The following is a 22113-nucleotide window of genomic DNA, read 5'->3' on the forward strand; positions in this document are numbered from 1 at the left end:
CATGAGAATAAAGATACGATATTAGAAGATTCTTCGTTGATTTTTACCTAAGCTCAATCCAAATACATTTGTTATTTTTTTCTAAATCAAATTTACGATATACTAGAAAATGGCTTTTTATAGCTAATAGAGAACCATTACCCTCTATTACCTGTCTCATCACTATACTGTCTACCTGTTCTAAAGCATGTAAAAGTTTTAGAAAAATATCAGAGTCATTCTGAATATGTTGGCACCTAAATGGCTAAAATATGCAAATATTTATATCTATTCTAAAAGTCTAAATCAACCTAAATACCAACACTTAATACAACTTTTTCGAGATATAGAACGTAATATTAAAGACACAATAGCAATAGTAAAAGGAAACAATGAAGAGATTATTCCATTAGATGAATGTGAGGACTATTCTGTGGTAGTATTTGATGATTTCATATTAGAAGAACAAAATCATGTTAGAGAATATTTTACTCGAGGTCGTCATAGGGGGTTTGAACTGTTTCTATCTTGGACAAACATATTCTAAAGAACCAAAACAATTAATTAGGGACAACTTAAACTTTCTTTGTATATTTAGACAGGACAATGTAAATTTAAAACATATATATGATGAATTTGTTGCATCTGATATGTCGTTTGAAAAATTACAATCATTATGTAATAAGTGTTGGAGTGAAGAACATGGTTTCTTAACAATAGATATGACTAGGAGGTGAATAATGGTAAATATAGAAATAAAAATAAAGAATTTCTAAAAGTGTAAACTAAACGTATATGAATGCAGGTGAACGTATATGTTATGTTATGTTATGTTATGTTATGATATGTTATGTTATGTTATGTTTTTATTTTTTCTTTATATAATAAATGGATGTTAATAAAGCTAAGAAGTGTATTAAGTTAAAAGAAGAACTTATTAAAAGATTTAAGGAAATTAAACAAAGTAATCGAAATAAGTATGAGAAATTTAAAGAACAAGATCAGCCTGTTATTGATGCAATTAAAGATTTAGGGCAAGATATATCAAAAGTAGCAGAAGAAAATAAAAATCTAATTCAAGAGTTAGTTCCAGTTGTGTATAAAAGTGCGAGAGTGGATTCAAGCTTATTAGAAACACCATCTTTGTATGACAGCCCTATAAATGAAAGTGATACGCCTATAACAGAAGAAATAAAACACATGAAAAAACAAATCTTATATATAAAAGAGAACGCACAAATCCTTTGTTCCCTCATCACGCTAATACGGCTGAACCAATTTCTTTCATTTTTGGGGGGTTATTAGGATTTGGACCCTAGATGGTTTTTATCATATCACTTTAATTTTCAATTACCAGTGTCTTGAGATAATTGACCATTCAAGTGTCCATAACGTACAAATCCTTTGTTAGTTCATCATAGGTAAAAATAAACGTATTTATATGCAACCCGCATGACCGTGTTACTCGGCGGGTTAACATAAATGACAGGCGATATAATGTTAACATTTACTGCAATCTACTATGGTTTTTATCATATCACTTGAAAGCGAAAAAGTAAAAATTATCTCATTAACAAGGTTTATTGCGTTCCAGGGTGACCCCAGCGAAGCGGGGTGAACGCTGCTAGTTAAATATAAAGTAGAAGGAATAGAATCTTTAGCAACAACTCATTTTGGTAAGATTGCCTCAAGATATTATGCAACTGGAGATGATAAAAGTTTTGGAATACAACCATATGATGAAGATGGGAAAATTATACATATGATAGGAAATGCAGAAGTTAAAATTCATGGTGATGATTTAGTTATTAATAATCGACATTATACAGGAACAGAAGGGTTATGGGAATTATTGACAAAACATAATCCAACAAATTATAATGATGATGATCTAGAAAAATATAAACAAATAGTAATTGATTCTAGTGTTGCATTTCATAATATTGATCCGAATACAAGAAAACAAAAATCTAGTAAAGGTAAAAAATATAAAGAAATTATCAAACCTATTTGGGATGAATATATAAAACCAACACCACCTTCAAAAAAGACACCAAAATCTGGAGAAGGAATAAAGGCATATAACGAATTATCAAAAGAATACATATGGATGGATGATGTGAGAAAACTGATTGATTGCTTGATTGTTATTGATGGAGAAGAAAAATCTGGAAATGATAACTTTTATAATGAGAAAGTAGGTATTATGGATATGATTAATTCTAAACTTTCACAATTTATACCTAATGATCAAAAAGGTATAGGTTATTTGATAAAGATATTGAATACGCTGCCACCAAAATTTTGGAATAGTGAGAAATATGGTAAAGGATTAGTAAATGATTTGATTAATAAACTTCCATTTGAGTTGCATATTCCAGGATTTCAATATTGTGGTCCGGGTACAAAACTTCAAGAAAGATTAGAAAGAGGTGATAAAGGTATTAACCCATTAGATGAGGCTTGTAAAGAACATGATATACTATATGGATAATAAAGATACAGAATCAAGACATATTGCAGATAAGGAATTAGAAAATAAAGCTTGGGAAAGAGTTTTTGCTAAAGATGCTAATTTAATAACTGAAAAAGTACCTGCTCTTGGAATTGCTTTAGTGATGAATACAAAAGTAAGATTTGGTTTAGGTTTATAAGTAACAAAAGTAAGATTTGGTTTAGGTTTATAATTATTTTTTAGATTGAGGTTTATATGTACTTTTTATGGAAATTTTTCATAAAAAGCTTTTAATTATATAATAAATATGCAGTTAAAAGGTTTTACATTTACGATTCCTAATGAGGAACTTAAACAATTAAATATAGATCACATTTTAACTAACAAACAACTCAAACAAAAAGAAGCAAAACTAAGTAAAGGACAATGTATGTCTCTATCTCTTTCTATACCACAACTTAAGAAAATAAACAAAGAAATGAAGACAAATGATAATAAAGTTCATTATGGTGGTTTTATATTTACTATTCCAACGATTTTTAGCTTTAATAGGTGCTCTAGGTTCTGTTGCTGGAGGTGCGGCTGCTATTGCTAAGACTGTAGATGATGCAAAAAAGAATAAAATGGAATTAGAAGAACAAAAGCGACATAACTTAGCAATGGAAGAAAAACAAGGTGGTAAGCTTTCAAAAAACGTAAACTCCAAAATAGTAAAGAAAAAGAAAAAAATAAACCTTTAAGTAATTTAGACCTAATACAACTTGTTAAAAAACTTAAGATAAGAAACTTTAGAGGTGTATTTATGAGTGATGAATTGTCTAAACAACCAAGGAAGAATGAGTGTGGTATTGTTAATTTTGATACGTCTAAAAATATAGGAACGCATTGGATTTGTTATTGGGAAAAAGGAAGTAGAAAGTATGTGTTTGATTCATTTGGAGATAATCCACCAAAAACACTCGTAAAATATCTTAGTCATAATATAGAGTACAATAGCAGCCGTATACAACATTTTAACGAGGTAATTTGTGGACATTTATGCATTACAGTGTTAAAAATGTTTACAGATGGGTATAGTTTTTCAGAAATTATTAGTCAGGTGAATAGGAATAAGGATATTTGGAGAAGTTATATTTAAGTTTTTATGAGTTTATTTTATGGGCTTAATTCATAAAACGATTACAAATATTTTTTATAATAAATATGGATAAGATAGAATCATATGAATTACAATCCTTTGAACCTAATCAAAAAACAATCGAGAATTTAAATAAGCCAAACAGGTCTATTGAATTTGATATTGACGTGGGTGAGGGCTTCATACATCCTTATTATGCTGATATTTATGTAACTTTTGAAATTAGAGGTAGAGACGCTGATGGAGAATATACTACTTGTCAAAATATTAGACTTATTAATAATTTCTTCCCACATTTGTTTTCTCAAATTCAAGTTAGTAAGCATGGACAGATATTGGGTATTATAGATTATCCTGGTTTAATTTCAACAGCTGTAAACACATGTACGATTTCAAAACCAGAAGCACATCATTATGATGAATATGGATGGGAAGGAATTACGTGGGCAAGAACAGGTGAAGAAATAGTGTTTTTGCTAAGACTTTTGCCAGGATTTGTTCAGATTTTAAAGATATTATGTGGAAAGGAGGATTGAAATATACATTTAAAAGAAGTGGTTCTGATGATAACGCATTTATTATTTGGAAACCAAAAAAGCAGGATGGAACATATGAAGACAATCAACCGCATCCAGGTAAAGTTAAGATTACAAATATGGAGTTAAGAATGCCTATTGTTAATTATGAACCTAACTATGCTACCTTGTTAAGATCTAATATGTTAAAAGAAGGTAAGATTCCTATTTCATTCAACACGTATCAATATTTGCAGAAGGCTGTTAGTGGGAAGTACTTAGAATTCGATTTAACCACACAATCTAACTCAAGTGAATTTGATATGCGTAATTTCGTGATTGCTTTTTTCCAAACTGATAGAAATGATAATCAAGAAAAAGATTCAAGTCATTTTGATCATTGTAAAGTTCAGAATATCCATTTTCGTAATTCTAGAAATGAATCTTTCCCATTAGAATCTTTAAACTTAGATTTTGCAAAACATAAGTATTTGAAAGCTTATGAAATGTATACGGTATATAAGCGAGCTACAATTGGAAACACTGAGATGTATTATTACCCGAAGGAGTTTTTTAAAAATAGGCCAATGTTCGTAATTAATACAAGCAAACACAAAACAGTGACTGTAAGTGATAGAACTAATTTGAAACTGACTGTTAATTTTGAAAGCGATGTATCAGATAAAACGATTTGCTATGTTGTTATGATTGGTAAGAAGAACTTAGAGTACGATGTTGAGAAAGAAAAAATAATTGAGAAGATATAAATCAATTATATGTTTATTAGATTTGTTTAGTTTGTAAGTGTTTTTATGATATTATCGTAAAAACTTATTTAATAAAATGACTATTCCAGATAACATTCCACGTGAGAATTTAATTGCGTTAATTGAAGATACTATATTAAATCTTGAGAAGTTATTAATGAAAAACAAAAGGAAATTTAAGCGAATAAAATGTGTTTGTACTACTCTTATTACGTTATCAATTCTATTATCACCTTCTACAGGGTTTATCAATGTGTTTATTCCTGTTACAGTATATTCAATTATTACAACTGCATTTGCTTCGGCTTCTGCTATTATCACTGGTCTATCAATACGATTTAATATAGCTTCAAAGAAAGAGTATTATAAAAATATGGTGAATCGAATTGGGCTGTTTAAAGATGAGCTTAATGTAATTAAGCTCATGAATGGTGAATTAACAGATGAAAATGTAAGAGATATTGTTAACAGAATCAATGACATACTTAATGAAATTCGTGACTATTAGAAAAAATTCTATATAATAAATATGGCAAAACACGTTGATTTTTTAAACAAGCTTGGAAGTCTTGAACAAAAACAAGTTATTGGATTAAGAGAATTAGAATTAGATACAGAATATAAGATTGAGAAAATTGAAAAAATAAAAAACTAAGTTTGGTAAGAGTATTTTAGTTGAATGTGATGACTTTAAGGTATTTCTTCCGCCTAGATTTACGAAGCATATGACAGACAAGATGATTGATGATATTTTTAAAGATGGATTAAAAATCAAATGTACTGGTTTAAAAGATAATTATCCAACTGTTGAATTCTGTATGTAAATTTAAGTGATAAGTGGTTTATGAAATTCTCCCTATAACAAATAAGCTATGACTACCTATTTGAATAATAAAAATGACCTAAATATAACTAATCTTATAAAAAGTGGGTTGGTAGTATGGAACCTCAAAAGAAATTTATTCTTACTAATTCATTCAATGTGATGGTAAAAGATGTACAAGATCAAACAGAAGTAATATTTGAAATTAATGAACGTTTATTCAGTTTGAATTATGATCAGTGGACTGAGTTTAAGAAATCAGTATTTACAATAAAGAATGAAGTTAATTGAAGATTTCACTATCAATATACTAATTTGTAACTATCAATATACTAATTTGTAACAATTATGTAATTATGTAGAATTTAGTTAACTTTTATGGTAAAATCATAAAAGTGTTTTGTAATTTTATTTTACTAAATTTAGTGATTTTTGTAACTAAATTTAGTTTTTTTGTTTTTGTAACTAGATTTAGTGATTTTTTGAATTCAAAACCGGTTGTAACTAGATTTAACGATTTTATTGTTTTTGTAACTAGATTTAGTGATTTTTTGTAACTAAATTTACTGATTTTTTTGTTTTTGTAACTAGATTTAGTGATTTTTTGTAACTAGATTTAGTGATTTTTTGTAACTAGATTTAGTGATAATTTTTTTGAACCAGATTTAGTGATTTGTTGTAACTAAATTTAGTGATAGAATGTGTTAGAAGTTATTATGAGTAAGATAGAAGTTATTTGATATGGCGCTAGAAGTTATTTGGGGATAGGGAGTGCGCTAGAAATTATTAGGGGTAGATTAGAAGTTATTAGAGATGATAGGGTGGCATATTGTTAAAATGAGCTAATAACAAATTTGTCTGCAGAATCCCCATTCCCTATCTACTATATAATTAATGCACTTCGGAACATACAGTCTCACAGTGGCAGGTGTTCAATGCTATTACTATGAAAAACCTGCTACTTATATTTGTCTGAAATTGTATACTGTTAAGACAATATAATAACCTTACGAATATGGAAATTACACCCAAATTTTCGTCCTTCGAATGGGAAAGCAAACGAAACAGTATAGTAAAATCACTGCCAGCTCGATCCTATTTAGCGAGAGGAGAGCGGGTAGAGTAAACATACTGATGATATTCTAGATTCTCCTTGTTTTCACAGGGAACGTTCCTATTTTTTCCTGTTCCATTCAGCCGAACGGTAACATAAGGGCCATTCCCAACGTTCAAATACGAACGCGCAGGATGCTTCTGGCTGGCACGCTGAAAGGTGCTTCTGGAGTGAATAACCGCCATCGAGGTTCGCGTTACCCTGAAATCTGCGGTATCAACAACAGTATATTCCTATTTGGCGCTGGCATGTTGTGTTCACTCACATTGTAATTGCGGCATAGGCCATTTGAACTTTTTTAAAAAAAAAAGAAAAGAAAGAAAAGGAAAATATGTAAACATCTTCCCATGTTGATGATGAGTTTTAGAGACATATGAAAACTACGGAAAACTGTCATATTTTCACCGTTACCGCCGGTAACAGTGGTAATATGCACTACACGTCCCTGGAAAGAACTTCCTTGATAACCTGACAGTTCGACATCCAGATAGATTCTTGAGAGGAAAAAACTTCCCTGATAACCTGGCAGTTCGACATCTCGATCAGTTCTTGGGAGAAAGGGACTTCCCTGATAACCTGACAGATCGCCATCTCGATCAATTCTTGGGAGGAAAGGACTTCCCTGATAACCTGACAGATCGGCATCTCGATCAATTCTTGGGAGGAAAGAACTTCCCTGATAACCTGGCAGTTCGACATCTCGGTCAATGCTTGGAAGGAAAGACTCCCTTGATAACCTGGCAGTTCGACATCTCGGTCAATGCTTGGAAGGAAAAAACTCCCTTGATAACCTGACAGTTCGACATCCAGACAGATTCTTGAGAGGAAAGAACTTCCCTGATAACCTGGCAGTTCGACATCTCGATGAATTTTTGGGAGGAAAGGACTTCCCTGATAACCTGACGGATCGGCATCTCGATGAATTCTTGGGAGGAAAGGACTTCCTTGATAACCTGGCAGTTCGACATGTCGGTCAATTCTTGGAAGGAAGGAACTTCCTTGATAACCTTATAGTTCGACATCCAGATAGATTCTTGAGAGGAAAGAACTTCCCTGATAACTTGGCAGTTCGACATCTCGATCAATTCTTGGGAGGAAAGGACTTCCCTGATAACCTGAAAGATCGGCATCTCGATCAATTCTTGGGAGGAAATGACTTCCCTGATAATCTGGCAGTTCGACATCTCGGTCAATTATTGGAAGGAAAGAACTTCCTTGATAACCTGACAGTTCGACATCCAGATAGATTCTTGAGAGGAAAAAACTTCCCTGATAACCTCGCAGTTCGATATCTCGATCAATTCTTGGGAGGAAAAAACTTCCCTGATAACCTGAAAGATCGGCATCTCGATCAATTCTTGGGAGGAAATGACTTCCCTGATAATCTGGCAGTTCGACATCTCGGTCAATTATTGGAAGGAAAGAACTTCCTTGATAACCTGACAGTTCGACATCCAGATAGATTCTTGAGAGGAAAGAACTTCCCTGATAACCTCGCAGTTCGATATCTCGATCAATTCTTGGGAGGAAAAAACTTCCCTGATAACCTGACAGATCGGCATCTCGGTCAATCTTGGGAGGAAAGGACTTCCCTGATAACCTGGCAGTTCGACATCTCGATCAATTCTTGGGAGGAAAGCACTTCCGTGATAACCTGACAGATCGCCATCTCGATCAATTCTTGGGAGGAAAGTACTTCCCTGATAACCTGGCAGTTCGACATCTCGGTCAATTCTTGGAAGGAAAGAACTTCCTTGATAACCTGAGAGTTCGACATCCAGATAGATTCTTGAGAGAAAAGAACTTCCCTGATAACCTGGCAGTTCGACATCTCGGTCAATTCTTGGGAGGAAAGGACTTCCCTGATATGCTGACAGATCGGCATCTGGATTAATCTTGGGAGGAAAGGACTTCCCTGATAACATGGCAGTTCGACATCTGGATCAATTCTTGGGAGGAAAGGACTTCCCTGATAACCTGACCGATCGGCATCTCGATCAATTCTTGGAAGGAAAGAACTTTCCTGACAACATGGCATTTGGGCGTTTTGATGAATTCTTGGGAGGAAAGAATGAATTTGATAACCTGGAGGTGAAACGTGCGGTTGCGAATTCTTCGCATTGCAGACTCCAGACTTCTTTCAGCAGAGAGTCCAGTCGTTGACGGAGATGGACAAAGTGTGTGTGTACTATTTTGGTTAACCATCTTTTTTCCTTTTGAAAACGATGCACTTGGGGAGTACACTTCATTCGCGCCATCCTAATAACGTAAGCTCTGAGGATGGGTGGAATGCTGGAGAGTTATAAAGTGAGTTAGGAGAGCGTTTTATAGATACTTGGCACCAAGTAGAGAAAACTGGCAGGGTATCTATTACCCTGATAGCATTGTAGACTTCTAATAGCCTTACTCAAACCTTCAAGACGAAGTGTGTAAACTTGGACAAGTTCACATTTACATGGTTGCAGACCTAACTAGGGCTTTAGCAAACTTGTAAGTTCATCATCTGCAAGCTTGTTTCAGATTTGACAATAACACACATATTAAAATTTCTTTAAACTGGTACAACTGTCAATCGTGCCAAAAATTTTATACTTGGTAAAGCCATACAGAGAGAGAACCTCTAAGGCAAAGTCTATCGTCCTCACGGTAATTCAACAAAAGCTAAAAAAGACTATTATAAACGCAAGTAACTGATGGCCGGTGAGAGTGGTGAAATAATGAAGTGGAAGGAACGGGAGAATCTCGATATTAGACGCCATCAGACAACTGAAGACCACACGGTCACGATATTAGACCACAATCAGACTCACATGGATGGACAACGTTCCACTGCTAATGATCATGTCATAGAAATGCAGACAACGAAACATCTGTATTAAAATTGGGTGTAATTACTGCTTGCTGCAATTACGCTACCAGTCTCTCCCACATGCTTGCAACAAGTGCAGAGAAATGACCGTAGTTATTGTGATAGCAGTGTCTTAAGGGCTATGGGATCCTAGAATCGTCTGGTTTCTATCTTCTCGCCCTTCCACTCATTCATGTACCATGAAAACAGATAGTGTTGCATTGGGTTGAGATAAGGAAACCGTGGAAGCAGTCCATGTAGATGAGTTTTGGGTGCTTTTGTAGCTATATCTGGATATGTCTGGACGTATGCACAACATTGTTGTCGTGCATGAGCGGAAACTCCTCTTGGTCTAGAAAATTTACAAGAAGAAATATAACAAGATATTCTCCAGGATATAAATAAAAACTTGGCAGGTCATTCGCCCCGGCACTGAAATCAGTCCTTCTGAGCCAACGGCTGTCATTTAGCCCTAGAAGTGTGCTGCAATCAATCCGTGCTACGTATTGAGGCACATACCTTGTCCCTTGTAACCTATAGAGAGTAAATTTTCCTTATTGATCAGACTAGAAAGTAGGATTGTGTCCTTGTGTCTAGAGGTGCCAGTATGTCTGGAGAAGTTTTTTTTTTATTCTTGGGATAGTTATACAGGTATATACGGGCTTACAATACTTTTTATATGCTTAGACGGACTTTTTTACCTGTTTGTAAACCGATAATGACGTAATTTTACCCATAATTCACCTGATTTTTATTAAATGAACACAATTTATTTTTTATTTTCCCTGTTTATTTTTTATTAGGCATTAGAAACCCCTATTTATTTTTATCAGCCCACAGAAAGCCCTGTTCATTTTTTATCAGTCTACAGAAACCCTGTTCATTTTTTATTACTCCACAAAAAACTCCTATTCATTTTTTATTAGCCCACAGAAAGCCCTGTTCATTTTTTTATCAGTCCTGTTTATTTTTTATCAGCCCACAGAAAGCCCTGTTTATTTTTTACCAGCCCTGTTATTTTTTATCAGTTAACAGAAAGTCCTATTTATTTTTTAACACTGGTTTATGTTTATATTTTATTACGCAATTGAAAGCTCTATTTATTTTTTATTAAGCAATAGGAAGTTTTATTTATTTTTTAACAGTGCTCAGAAGCACTGATTGTCTTTCTATTTAATTTATGACGTATGTGTGACCTTTGCGCTGGCGCCATTACCGTCGCGAGTTTTCCGTCCGCCCGCTTTGTATATTTGCCGCCCGGTAGCCGCGGACGCTAACGGTATTTTTCGGCGCAGTTTTGTATGTTTATCCGATAGTTTAACTTAAGTAAGAAGACAAAGTTCACTTACCTTTGATAACATTCCGCTACTGCCTATTTCCTGGTTGCTGCCATTGCTTCATTGATGTTGACAATCTTCTTTATGACGCAGAACTTGTTGCGCGAACAAACAAATATTGCGATACCGCATTTTGTAACTTCCTGTTTTAGGATATATTTACAACCTCGGTTGACTTTTTGACTCAGATTATTAATGAATTTAATAAAATAATAATTTATTGAGTGAATATATGAATTTGATATTGTAATTTTATGAAAAGTATTAATATTGTGCCTTTATCTATACTATATTTTTATGGATATGAAGCATATGTATTCTTCCTTTATCTTATACAAAATACACATACTTTAGTATAATGTACGTAAATAAACTTATATAATTGTATATGAAGCATATGTATTCTTGCTTTATCTTATACAAAATACACATACTTTAGTATAATGTACGTAAATAAACTTATATAATAGTATATGAAGCATATGTATTCTTCCTTTATCTTATACAAAATACACATACCGGTACTTTAGTATAATGTACGTAAATAAACTTATATAATAGTATATGAAGCATATGTATTCTTCCTTTATCTTATATAGAATACACATACTTTTTGTATTAAGTACCTTTTTAATTGTATAGGATGTAGAAATTAAAGACAGGAATATAGTTTAAAAATTTTTATTGTAAAAAATAATGATAAATTATATATAATAGTAAAAATATTAAAAAAATGTAAATATAATAAAAATAATAAAAAATTGTAAATATAATAAAATAAAAAATGTAAAATATATATTAAAAATTGATTGTATATAATAAAATAAAAAGATGTAGATATATAATAAAAATAAAAATTGAATGTATATAATAAAAAATAAAAATGTAGATATATAACAAAAATAAAAATTGTAAAATATATAACAAGTGTTTGAATATAATGATATATAAAAGGTTCTATTGATATTTGCATTGTTTGTACTTGATTAATAAAATAATTTAATATTTGAAATATGTTATTTACGTTATATGGAAGCTATTTACAATATAGAAAAAATTACAATATATATAAACTTTACATTATATGAGAAAAAAATATTTACTATATAAAAAATCTATTTACAAAGTTTATATATATGAAAATCTATTTACAAAATTTATATAATATGAAAAAAAATATTTACAATATATATATATTATTTACAAAAGGAAAGGGTGACTTTGTAGGGGTGCGAAGGCTACGTACTTATTGGTGTTTTGGTAGGCGATAAAAAGTTTGTAAGAAGTTGTTCATGTAACTTAACCGGGAATAAATTCACTTATAGCATGTTTAAGGACAGGATGTAGCATTATCATAATGTTTGCTTCAACATTTACTCATTGAACTATTTACATTTAAAGCTATATTTTATTTGACTAATATTTACAACCCATTCACACACTCATACGTACGTTCTTTACGAACCATAAACACGACTAAAACTTTACCCTCAATAACCATACGGTAATGTTTTATAGTCCGTCTCACTGTCATCGGTAAGTCGACGTCTTTTGTTGCCAACTTTTTGATGAGTCTTTGTCTCAGGTCTGGACACAATGATAAACCCTTTTTACGGGCAATCCTCCCAGGGATGTTTAACACTTTCTTTTCAATTTTTCCGCGAACTAATTTATAGAAATGATCAAAATTTATTTCCTGTAACGCGCGATAGTCTAAAGTAATTCCCCGTATCTTATATACATAGTCTACTTTACCCGTCCCAATTTCTTTTATACGATAGCTATAATTTTTTGGTCCCAAACCTATAAACGCGTTAATTTCCCACCCTTCCGGAACTTCGTCTGTTAGCTCTCCCAGGTAAGAACCCAACGCAAGCTTAGGTTTTTCATTGCGCCGCTGAATAAACATAATACTATCGGTGTCAGTATAATGTGTCTTTTGGTCCTACAGTTGTCAACAAATCGTAAAGCTTTAGCCGCGCCCATGATGTAATGAACGCAGCAAGTACAACGTTTGAAAACTTTAATGGCTTATTTTCGTTTTCAACGTTTTTATGTGTGACAACAGCATGTTTTTCCCCAATGACTAGTACGCTTTGTACTTCGTACTGCGGTGCCCATAGATAGCCGTAAAGCTTTTCCGGCGTGTCAACAATCACTGATTGTGACAAATCCTTTCTTTGTCCCCATTTACCGTAGAGCGAATTGAGAAATAGCTTGGCTATGTACCTCAAGCCTGGGTTCAATCCAATATTTTTTCATCTAACTGTATGCCTTCGTGGGCATCATATTCTGCAATATATTTATTTTCATCTCCTTTGCTTTTGCACCAAGCAGGAAAACCAGAGGCTTCCTGCTTTAATTTCAGGAAGGAATTCACATAGTCATGGAAAAGACTATCCGAATTTCCCTCCTCAGAACCGAGTAGTTCGAATTCCCAAATCTCATTAATTTGCAGCATTTTATAATTATTTTGTAGTGCTCTATGCAGCTCAGGGGTACAATACGTGTCTGTTAAGGCACGTTCGGCATCACTATGTCTGCAATTGTTGACATTACTTTCTTCCATACACGTGCGACATAAGCCAAACATAAATCTACAGTTACACGTATACGGCAACACCGGAAAAAAGAGATTTTTGGGGGGCAAAATGGTGCATTTAACCAGCCCGTGAATACTTTCCACTTCTGGAAAGTCCGGCCCTTATGTATTTTAGGCTTCCCTACAGGCATCGGCTTACGAGCCATCACATACGGATATAACGATGTTACATCCAGATTCGTCATTGCTACATTCGTACAATGCATTAAAACATTCAGTACGACCAATATGAAAACCTTCTTTAGGTGCAAGATGATTGACAAGGTCCTTACATTGAGTTTTGATAAAGTCTTGTAATTTTTTGTCGTTTTTCACCATGCTGTCCCATTCAAATTCCCATATCTCAACAACATTGAGATTTAATTTTTTTAGGAATGCGGTTTCCGTGATCGTATTTTGGTACCGTTCCTGCATTGATGTAGCATGACTAGAGGAACTATCAAGAGGCTGATCACGAAGCGTTGTATAACACTTCGGGTACCCATGGAAATAACACCCGTTAAATTCGTATGCAGTTTTTGTTAGGTTATCAAACCCATCCACCTAATACTTACCAAAAGATCGTTCCAATCCATTCCCAGAATGTTGAATTCTTTTTCCTTTGGTACGTTCCAAATACCGTAACCAATACATTGATTTAAGCTCTGCTGGTTGCGATGATCGAACCCAAGAGGGGGAATAACTGGAATCGTTTCTTCAGGTAAGTATGTAGACCGATTTGTTAGTATAGCCAAACTTACAATAGTGGACGATGAAATAAAACATTGAATACCGTGAGTTTTTTCCTCGATCAAGTTTGAAAATTTGATGACCGCTTCAGCGAGGATTTTAACATCATTGCGGCAGTACATTACCATCTCCTTGTGCAGATCATACTGCTAACCACTCAAAGCACGTTCTTGGTGCCAGGTGATTAATTGCTGTCGATCAGAAGAACTCATACTGTCACGATCAAAAAACTTAAGATCCGGAATCTTACCTACATAATTTTAATTTTCGAACGTATTAAACAAATATGGGAAATATCCCTTTCGTAAATTACCGCGCAAGCCTAAAGTTTTGAGTAATTTTGACAGCTTAATACCCATATAAAGGTAAGTATCCCGGAAAATAATTTTATTACTAAGCCGCATTTCAATAATTTTTTGACCCTGCATAATAAGTGTGGGAGATAAGCAATGTTTCTCTATTAAATTCCTACAACTGAACTGGACATCATAATTAGAACCATTGTGTGAAAGCACAATGATTTTTTGAAACTCTGGACGAGGCATTAATACGAAATTAATGAACTCAACGATCGTTGAAAAGTCAAACTCACGTTTTCTTTGTTCATTTCCACAAACAAAGCATGGATCATCCAGCTCTGTGTCCTTGCAAGAATGACATATATTCCTGCAAACCACATAGTTATCGCAGTGTTCTTGTTCCTCACGTTCATTCTTACGAAGTAACATCCTTTCCACATCAAATACGATGTATAGGAATCTATCAATATGTGAATGACTGGACTTCTGCACATAACAAATATGATCAGCGTCTACATGCTTGTCACATGACTTACACAAACGCTCACCACATTGATGCTCAGATTTCCTACGACGTAAGTCGTACATTTTAGCACATTTGGTACAAAACCTAGTTGTTTCACATAAACTCTTGCCACGTCCAGTTACACGCTTATGATTCGTAAAGCATTCAGCCGAAGGAAACAATCTATGACAATCATTACACTCTCGTTTAATATCAGCACATACATCGCGGTACACTTCACATGTACTGCACTTAGCTCCACATGTATGGTATTGTGCATGATTATATCCCTGTAAACAATGCTTACAATATCCTTTCATACCCAACAGAGGTAATGCATGTAATTAATTCATAATGGCCCTTCTTGTAAAGGATAAGGATTTGTTTTTCTGCTTTTACTCCCGGATAAATTACATTGTACTCCCGGTTCATGGAGTTCCTTTCATATACCACGATTTGGTAATTGTGTGCCAGGTATTGTTGAAATTTTTTCACATTATCAATAGTACAACCATTTTGATTTTCAATGGTAACATCAGCATCATTACACAAATCCTTGGCTTGCTTGAGTAGACGTTTCGGGTAATTTTTTAATTGATATACATGCTTACGATTATGCTCGGCCTTTGCCATCCCAAGGATAATACTCTTGGGAAGACAGTATATGTCTTTGTTCAACGGGATGGTACTTTGTTCATGGTGCGTAGTAAGATCAACGTACTTATTAGTGCCACGTGTTCGACCTCTTCATTGCGAGGATTTAGTGTGTATCCTAAAGATTACTGATTCCCCGAAAAGGAAGTGTTCATTACTATTAAGTACGTTCTCTACTGATCTGAAAAAGGCCTCCGGGTTCAATTCCTTCTTAGGACGCCACGTCATGTATACTGGCTTGTTTATCGTCGAGGCAGAGCTCTGGATAACCATACCAACATACATGTTATCGTCAACGTCGTTTAACGCATGCTGTTGTACATACTCAAAGAGTTTCTGCACATAATCAATCGGGTCTTCGATTCCTATGTTACGCATGCGTTTTATAGTAATTTCCTTTCGCCGCAAGCCAAAGTATGGATAATGTTTGGTTTTACTACCAATGATGGAAAAATTATCATTTGTTCCAGCACCATACATTTGATTTTCTGGTGCAGAACTAGGACCTGGCAAATTTACAGGTTCATCCATGAAATGCAGTTAAGCCAGAAGTCTTCCCTCCAGATACCAACTCTAAATTTTTCACGCGCCAATACCTGGATGTTATCTTGATGGAAGAAGCCCACACGATATAAATCAACAATATCCTTTGCGGACTTACAACTTGTCAAAATAACAACCGGGTCATGACCAAAATGCGCCAACAATGCACGTAGTAAACGCGCGTATTGCTCGTTATACACACGCACCCCTAATGCATGACATTGCGTCACCACCTCCCACGTAAAGAAAACTTCTCCGCCATCATCATATCCACGTGATTCCAACATCTGCAACATGGCTTTAATTGTGTTGATTCCCTCGTATACCATCGTTGAATCTAATTTAAACAATTAATTAGTTTTTTCACCTTATTATCATACACTAATTTATATCTCTCGGATAGTTTAATTTACTTTTGTGTGTAAAGTTTAATTGCGGTAACTTCCTAAAAGACTATGTTTACACCTCGAAGTACAAAAACAAACTGAACTGTTTTGTGTAAAATCTTATAAACACTATTCCTTTGATCACAGCCACTTCCAAAAATCTTCTAACTTAGAATCAACGGAGCGATGTTACCTCCAGGAGTAATTATATTGAAATGATTTCCAAATGTTCTATGGACTCTATTTATACTTTCCAGGATTCGCAACCGTTTATTTATTTTGTATCCAAAAAACACGAAGACACGTCCGCACGGTAGAACTGTTTCTTATAGAATGAACAATTATCGATTTTGAGCTTCTTATATACACGCAAATAATGTAAATTCCCAAAATTCCACGCGGCTTATAATTTACTAAGTATTTTCTCAAAAATACTGTTTAACTTTATCAATTAACAACACTTTCCGTCAACTAAATGACAACACGAAGAGATGTCTTCACCATACAAATTCTTTTGCTATACTGATCGCCGCGCGCTGTTCCTGCTCTTATATAGACACAGATATGGAAAATTCCCAGAATTCCATGCGAAGTTCCCCGAAGGTAACTAACTTTATGATACAATCCACTGTGTTTACCGAAATATAATTAAGTGTTTATTCTACAAGAGTTCGGGACCAGCAAATCTAATTATAGTTTCCGATAACAATGTCCCGAAAAGTACAAGTAGAAACGTCTTTACTCTAACAGTACTTCTTCTAAAGTGAATATACAGTTTGTTGCGTGCTATTTATACTTTCGGAAAAATGTAATCTCGTACCCAGGTGCATTAAACAAAATAATGTCAAACCCAGACGACATGAAAATATTTTCTAAAGTAATGGTACTATTTTACAATATTTATAATTTAAAGTCATGTGACATTCTCGAAGTTTTCCAATTTTAGACGATTGTTTAATTTTCACGGACATTAGTATTTTCATATTTGAAAGAGAACACCTATGATGCAAACATTTTAAAGAATAAAATCATTTCAAAATAACATTAGCAATACGAACATCAAAATACTAGTAAACGCAATTTAATGAAAATATAGCATAGTAAACCACAAAAATTAAATAATATAGCAACAAACAAAAAAGAAAATAAAAAATGTTAGAAAATAAGGTTTAGAACAATTTCAGAACCACAGCATTAGAACTTTATTAGACAAACAATATACCAAAGGTTAAATGAATATAATGAATTAATTCAAATAGATTAACAAAACCATATTTAATTCACCAAAATATTAAGAAGTAATAGTATTAGATTTTAAGATACTTAATTATTACTGTTTATTCAAATAGAATTTAAATACTTAATTGTTACAAATTATAGTTAAAATACGTATGGTTAGAATGAAAGCTCTATTAGTTACAAATTATAGTTAAAAATCATGTATGGTTAGAATGAAAGGGTTAATAGTTACAAATCATAGTTAAACATCAATCAGCAGAGAAAATTTATTAAATAGGAATAGCAAAATTAAAAATAATTAAATCAGGTTAGGAGAAGCATAATTATTTGAAAATCAAATACTAGATTTAAAAGAAACTTAGATAAAGCACATTAAAATAACTAAACAATTAAAATAATGAATATGATAGCTGTTCTACAGTATTCAATGAAGTGTATCAACAAAAAATATATTTCATAAATATTATTGTTACTTTCTATTATTCAATTTGTAAATTTTGTTTTATTGTATCTATTTTTATAATGCACTACTAATGAAAGTTAAGTTAATTTTATTTTTCTACTTTAACTGTAAACGCTAATTTATATTTTTCAAATGACATTATATTCTTGGAATGCAATTTTTTACATGTTTACATTAAACTTTTATTGTAAAATTGAAAATGCAAAGTGTAAATTAAAAAAATGCAAAAGTAAAAATGTAATTTTCACATGTTTACATGAAACTTTTATTGTAAAATGTAATTCATTATATGTTTACATGAAACTCTCTAATTGCAAAATAAAAATGTTAATGCAAAATGTAATTTTAAAAAATTAAATGTTTTAAACGAAAATATAAGTTTAGATACAATTTGAAATGTTCATTAATTAAGTTGCGCACATGTAAAGTTAGTCAAAATTATTTGTTAGTATGTCTTTAATTATATAAAATTTAATATTGTAGTTTCATTAAGTTAAAATTATTTTTAATTATTTAATGTTCATAAAATTTTATTCATATACTCTTTGAACTAAAAGAAATTTAAAGTTTGCCAACACTTACCACCGCTGGTTAAATGTCAATAGATCTAACAGGACATGTTGTATTAATTTTCGGTGCACTTGTATGCCGCTGTCAACATGAAACAATAAAAACATTTATTAGTATATAATTTCAGTACTATATTTATCATTTTGTTACAAGATTAATGCACAGTAAGCTATTTGGTAATCTTTTTTATCAACTTTCAGTTTAACAATGAGTTTAATTACAAGTTCAAAATATAATTTCTCCGAGTTTTCTTTAATGAAATCGAACCAATAAATCATTAACACCGAACTTCTAATGAAGTGCTCAAACTAAAATAAAAATAAGTTGCTCCGACTAATTTATTAGGAGAATACAAATAGTTAGTACACTCACATATTGTTCGAACATGTTAGGGATTAAAAGATAGGATTCAATAAATAATTATCGACTTTCCATTTTTTAACAACGAGCTTACTTAGTATTTTCGAAACAAATAATTAACCTCTAGCTTCTGTTGAAGCGTACCATAAAAAACAAATGAACCAATTTAAGATAAATAACACGAACAAACAAATAATTTAAATCGAAACGTCAAAGTTGTTCAACAAATTAAAAATTATTTCAAGAAAGTATATTATGAAACAGGATATGTAATGAAATTAATATTGGTTGCATACTTACAGGATATCTGCAGGTTTTTTAATTCCAATTTCTTCAAAGGTCCAAAAGAGATAAGTCCAATTGATCTGCTGGTGTATCCTAAAACAAAAAGACAATTTTTACTACTTCAAACTTCTACTATAACACCATAGGTGTTCCACAGAGTATACTTTAGCATACGATTTATTTACAGTTTCGCAGCGTAGCTGCTCTTACGACTTTCCGTGGGAAATGTTTGCAAGTTCACACTGTAAGTGTTCTGAGATTGCTTAGCAAGCGATCGAACTAAAGTTAACGATTTATCAAAATAAGTTGCTCTAAAATGATCTAGTAAATAAGCAGAGCTAATAAAGCAAAATTTTTAATATGATCACAATTTTTAAAATATTTTCGAAATTATTCGTAGGTTCACACTGTAAGTGTTCTGAGCTTGCTTAGCAAGCGATCAAATTAATGTTAACAACGATTTATCAAAATAAGTTTCTCCGAATAATTTATTAGGAGAATATAAAAAACAGATTGTGAAACAAAGGAACGAATAAAATAATCGCAGCAGTTCAGTTCTAAAAGTATTATTGTAAATAATATGAATTATTTGTTACATTTCAACAAGGTTGCTCTATTTGAGTAATTTATTACAAACTGGTAAAGAAAAATACCTTTGGTACTACCTCTGATACTTCTGGTAGTATGTTCTTGAATCGACCACACCAATGGATACCCTAAAACATATCATAATTTGTATTAGATTCGTATATATTATTTATATATATACTTTAGAATATTGTATATGGTTGCTCTATAGATTCTTATATGAATATAGCATCTACTATAAATTCTTATATGTATGTATCTACTGTAGATTCTTATATGTATATGTATCTAGTATAGATTCTTATGTATATATACATAGTATGTATGTATCTATTATAGAATCTTATATGTATATATATATTTACTATAGAATATCTTATATGCTTACATTATATAGTATAGATTACCTTATATGAATATAGTATCTAGTATAGATTCTTATGTATATATACATAGTATGTATGTATCTACTATAGATTCTTATATATATATATATCTACTATAGATTCTTATATGTATACACTATGTATATATCTAGTTTAGATTCTTATATGCTTACACTATATAGTATAGATGACCTTATATGAATATAGTATGCATATATTTATATTGAGCCTTAAATAATATTAGTTCAAAAGATTCACCTTAAGATGATTCTCGTGTTAAAGATTACGTGTATTAAATCTATTAACAGAAATTTTTCAAGCAGCAAGCTAAAGTATGGACAAGTAGCGACAACTAGTTCCGCTTAGTAAAAGCCCTAGGCAAATATCCAAGACTAGCATGGGAGACGACTAATATAATATGTGTTGTTTCGTAGAAGCATGGTGAATAATATATGTACAACCAAACAGGAACATAATGTCTTGGTACAAAGACATAGGAATCTTGTAGGACTACATCAAAAAAAGAAAAGCAAAACAAAAAGACTCCAACTAACATGAGACATAGAAATACAAAGTAAGGTTAACTCGGATTAAGTTAGCTGTTCTTAGGAGCACACTCTGGCATGCGATCCGTAAAAATAAGTTGCTCCGCCTAATTTATTAGGAGAATACAAATAATTAAAAATGAGCTTCTAATGAAGCGATTGAATATAAGGCGAAATATGATCCAATTAAAGTTACAAAAAAAAGCAAAAGGTAATTAGAGAACATACATAACAAACAGAACAAGCAGCCAGGAAGAAAAATAGTTATAAAAATAGGAAAGAAAGGTATTTGTGTATGGCATAGCAAGAGAGCAATGAAGAAAACATACAGTCAAGAATAGATATAGAGGAAAAGAGGGAATACTACAAGCGGCGGAAAAAGGTACAAGATCAAAAACCAAAAGATAAAGAAAGGAAACACATATCATGGTTAGGTTAGGTTAGGTTAGGTTTAGAAGTTAATGAATCAAATAGAGGAAAAGCAAAGAAAAAGAAAGAAAACCAAAAGATAAAGAAAGGAAAAGATAAATAGTAGAAAACAGAGCAAAGTTAGCTTAGGTTAGATTAGATTTAAAACTTAATGAATCAAATATAGGAAGAGCAAAAAACGAACAAAGAAAAGCAAAACATAAATAAAAATATAAAGTAAACTTTGGTTAGGTCAAATTAGGTTTAGAAAGAAATACCACCATTCAGAGAAAAGAAAAAATCCAAAGAGAAAAGCAAAAGATAAATACAAAGTAAACTTTGGTTAGGTCAAATTAGGATTAGAAGGTAATAAAGCAAATAAATAGAGGAAAACAAAAGACAAATAGTTACATTGTCAAAGAGGAAGAAAGAGGATACAGTTATGTAGATGGCAGTAGGTGGAAAGAGAGAGAAACAAAAGTAGGCGGAGAGAAACAGAAGAAAAACAGGGAGAAAGAGAGGGAGACAGAGAAAAAAGGTATAGTTATGTAAATGGCAGTAGGTGAAAAGAAAGA

General features: G+C 32.3%; 1 long non-coding RNA gene across 5 annotated transcripts in view; it reads right to left on the bottom strand.

Annotated features, from left to right (window-relative positions):
* Positions 1–22113, bottom strand: part of LOC145686407 (uncharacterized) — a 501835-nt gene that overhangs the window by 464083 nt on the left and 15639 nt on the right. For 3 of the 5 annotated variants that reach the window (XR_014131606.1, XR_014131604.1, XR_014131603.1), the window contains exons 2-4: positions 20265–20327; positions 19627–19704; positions 18979–19047 (exon numbers count right to left, since the gene is read on the bottom strand). This is a non-coding gene — a long non-coding RNA (uncharacterized LOC145686407). Of the gene's footprint in view, positions 1–11911; positions 16646–18978; positions 19048–19626; positions 19705–20264; positions 20328–22113 lie in introns of those variants that run through there. The other 2 variants (XR_014131605.1, XR_014131607.1) reach the window with 2 other exon arrangements.

This window comes from Thermobia domestica, chromosome 5 (genome assembly GCF_964235325.1).
Source record: "Thermobia domestica chromosome 5, izTheDome1.hap1.1, whole genome shotgun sequence".
NCBI classification, from domain to species: Eukaryota; Metazoa; Arthropoda; class Insecta; order Zygentoma; family Lepismatidae; genus Thermobia; species Thermobia domestica.